The following is a 3,846-nucleotide window of genomic DNA, read 5'->3' on the forward strand; positions in this document are numbered from 1 at the left end:
TGTTGTTTCAGGGAGTCCTTTTATCTTCTCTTTGGGGCTCCTCTCATGCGGCAGCCAGTGGCAAGTTCACCATAAAGCAAGATCTTAGGGAGGTGGTGGTCCTTCATCCTGGAGACATGTCCTGCCCAGTGCAGCTGTGTTCTCAGCAACATGGCCTCAATATTTGTGACTGCTGCTTGTTCTAGAACAGACGTATTGGTCACATAATCTGACCAGTGGATGTTTAGGATTGTACGAAGGCAGCGTTGATGGAAGCGTTCTAGGAGACGTTATTATTCCATTAATATCTCATTAGTAATGACATCTCTTCAGCTCTGCTTACATTTGGTAGTTCACTGTTGGTATATCTGAGAATAATTTTCCTGGCAATTCATTATTACCTTATTATTTGGCACATATGTAGCTATCATGGGTCCTTCCCAGAGAGACTGAATTACAGAGCACAACTCTCCTTTACCTAAGAGACTTACATTCCTTACTTCTAGATTCATATTCTTTCATATAATTCATGATTCCACCTTGCCAAATGATTCAGTCAATCTAACATAGTCCCATGGCTAGCTGTGACTCCACCATATTTTGAAGTTATTGGAAGGTTTTACAAGTAACAATTATGTATTTATTGCTGGTTTTCTTCTACTGATTTATTGTGATTTTCCACTTATAATTAATTTCCACATATGTATATAAAACCCCTCTGTAAAAAAAATATTTAAAAAAAATTAAATCACAGAATCATAGACTACTTTAGGTTGGAATGGACCTCTAGTGGCTACTTGATCTTTCTCTTTTTCCAAATCAAGGCCATATGAGACCAGGTTTCACAGGGGAATGTTCTATAAGAAAATTCATTTCTACTCTGGGCAAGTTATTCCAGTTATACTTTCATTGTGAGAAAATTTCTTCTAATATCTTCTAAAAATTTTTCCTTCCACAACTTTTATCAACTGCCTTTTGTCTACTTACTATATACATATGAGAATAGGCTAGTTCTGCAGTAAGACAGCAGCAGTTATAAATAATATCAGACAATTAAAATGTCAAATTTACACACTATGTAAGTCTCTAAGTGGTTTAATATTTAAGCAAATGTACTATCACATAGTCTGATGCTTCCATTTAAAACTGGAATTGCGTAGAGGACAAAGTCAAATGCTAGAGAACTCAACCACAGCCAAAAATATCATCTATCCCTTACAAGTTTAATTGCCATAAAATACTTTTGTATAGTTTTTGTCCTGAATTTTAATTGCAGAGGCAAATCATTCTTCCACTTTGATAATTTCATAAGAGGGTTGTACAATATCTTCTGAATGAGAGACATTGAAATTATTCAGGATTTGGAGATTCTCACAGAGCAGGGTATCTGTGGAAATCTGATGCATTAGATGACCTACTGAAGTTTAAGGTACTTATTATGCTCTATAAAACCTTACATGGTTTGGGACCAACCCACATGAGAGACTGTGGCACTTTTCCTGCCATTCATTATAGAGGAAAAGCATGCACCCATCTGAACATTGTCTGTAGTGTTTCCTAGATGCTCAGATTTTCGTCAGAGTACTTTCTGCAACAGCTGCATTTTTACTCTGGAGAAAACAGAATGTGGTTAGAAGATACACAAAGACAGTAGGTGCTTGCCTGCTTTGGGAACTGAATTCAATGATGATGAGGTGTAATTTAGTCATATTTAGTGTATAATTAAATATTAGACCACCTAGAGCCATGTATAATGTCTTTATTATATTAAACTGAAATGAATAAAAACCACAATCAGCACCATTACTAATTTACTGGTGATTTATTGAAGTAACAGTTTTGCAGTGCCACAGATGCAGATACATTGCAGTGGGCTCTATGTTCAGGTCTGGAAGACTTGATTAGGTCGAGAAGTATTCTGTACAGTTGTGGCCATACTGACTATGTCCATGGTGCTAAGGAAAGACATCTGGGGATTGATAACTGCAATGGCCAAGTTGGTGCCTAGCTTGTGTCCGTAAAAAGTAAGGCATTTGTTCTGAAGCAGAAAAAGCTGGATCATCCAAACCCAGAGACAGAACAAGAAGTTTATCCAGCTGATGAAAGTCTATTACTTCAATCCAGTCATTGGAAATGTTCCCTAGTCCTGTTTACTTGACTCGTACAGAAATAGCTCTTGAGTCTGAAAGCAGTTTAGCTACTCCAGACAAATCTTACAAATCTGAGAGGGCTTCTTGCCAGGTTTTGTATGGTTGGTCTTATCCACTTTGTGAGCTCTCCCATTCTTTCAGGATGCTGGCTTCATTGTCTTGGATTCTGGTGAACTCACAGCCTGTACTTTGAAAACTAAATCAGACCAAGTATTGTGATTAGCTACAGTTACACTGTTTTAACATGCCAGTATAGTTTTGGCCTGGGCCACCTCACACTATACAAAGCCAAGGCACCACTTTCGATAGCACTGGCCAAGGTCTGCTTCTGATGGACAATCAGCACAAGGCCACTATACTTGGAGGACAGGAGAGAGTTTAATCATGTAGACTGGTGCTATCGTGTGCTACCTGCCTTCAGAGGGATTCCACTCGACCTTGTTTACTAACATAGACATAGTACTGATATAATTTGCTTAGAACTCAGGAATCTTCTGCGAGATCCACACTCACCTGCTTCTCCTCATGGAAAATTTTGCAATGTAGATAGAAAGACTGAGTTTTCCTGAAGTTTGCTGTTTCTTGGGATGATAAGTACAAGAGCTGGAAGGTGAAAAAGATAAGTTTGGGTCTTGCATAGATGTATATCTCAAAATAGAAGTAATATCTCAAAGATGACTATGTATTTCCAGACTTGGGGTATTCCAAAACAATATGGACTTGCTGTTTCTGAGATGCCTCTTTCCCTAAAATACTCTTCCTAAATTTTCTTGTAGGGTAAGCTTGATGTCTTGTAAAACAACAATGCCAGTTCTGTCACAAACTTTATTACTCTTTTAAATCCTCTGTAAAGCTATGATAGGTTATCTAGGTCTTGTGTTTTTGTTTTTTTTTTTTATTTCCTCATTAGACCTTGTGTTTTCAATCTTGAAATTACTTTAAGCTGTTAATAATTCTATTCAGGAACTGAAATACTTAATATTTCCAAACACTTTTTTTTAATATTTTTTTGACCAAGGTGTGAGAGATCATTACAAGGTAAAATGTTATGTACCTTAAAATTTCCAAAAAACTTCAGCTGCTGAATCTTGAATTATGTTATCTGTCCTCCTAAACATGCTGTTTGGAACCCCAGAATAGCAGCAGTACATTTTGTTCCACTTGGCAGCTGGGTGAACAACATAAAGAGAGAGCAGACACTAAAAGGGGACTCAGGACCGAAAATAGGCTTTTTAATTTTTCCTGCTTATTTGCTGCCAGATGGTTTCCAATAGAATTCCTCAAGTGTTTCCTATTATATTGCAGGGAAGTAAGAATTTGAAGCGCCCTTAGATCAATCTTTGTGCAGTGTACTGATGTGTTCAAAGAGCAGGTATGAAATATTCAAATCACTCTGAAAAGATGTTTACAGGAATCAACAGCATTATTGGTTATTCACCATAACAATTCTAATCAATTTGTTTTTTTTATTTTTTACCTTTTTATTTTTTATTTTTGTTTTGTAAAGGGGCATAAGAAAGTCAGTGATCAAACTTTGGGTTTTTTTCCTGTGTGTGGTTAGCTGGGAATGAATCGCCATTTACAAAGTATTTTACAGAGAATGTAGTGCAAGAAAAGACCATGTTTGCTTGCTCGTATTTTCATTTAGTTAGACATGGTAAGTCATTTGAAATAAAAAACATGCAATACACTGATTGCTGATCACAGCTGGGTTCAA

This window comes from Neopelma chrysocephalum, unplaced genomic scaffold, assembly GCF_003984885.1.
Source record: "Neopelma chrysocephalum unplaced genomic scaffold, ASM398488v2 Primary Assembly neopelma1_43, whole genome shotgun sequence".
NCBI classification, from domain to species: Eukaryota; Metazoa; Chordata; class Aves; order Passeriformes; family Pipridae; genus Neopelma; species Neopelma chrysocephalum.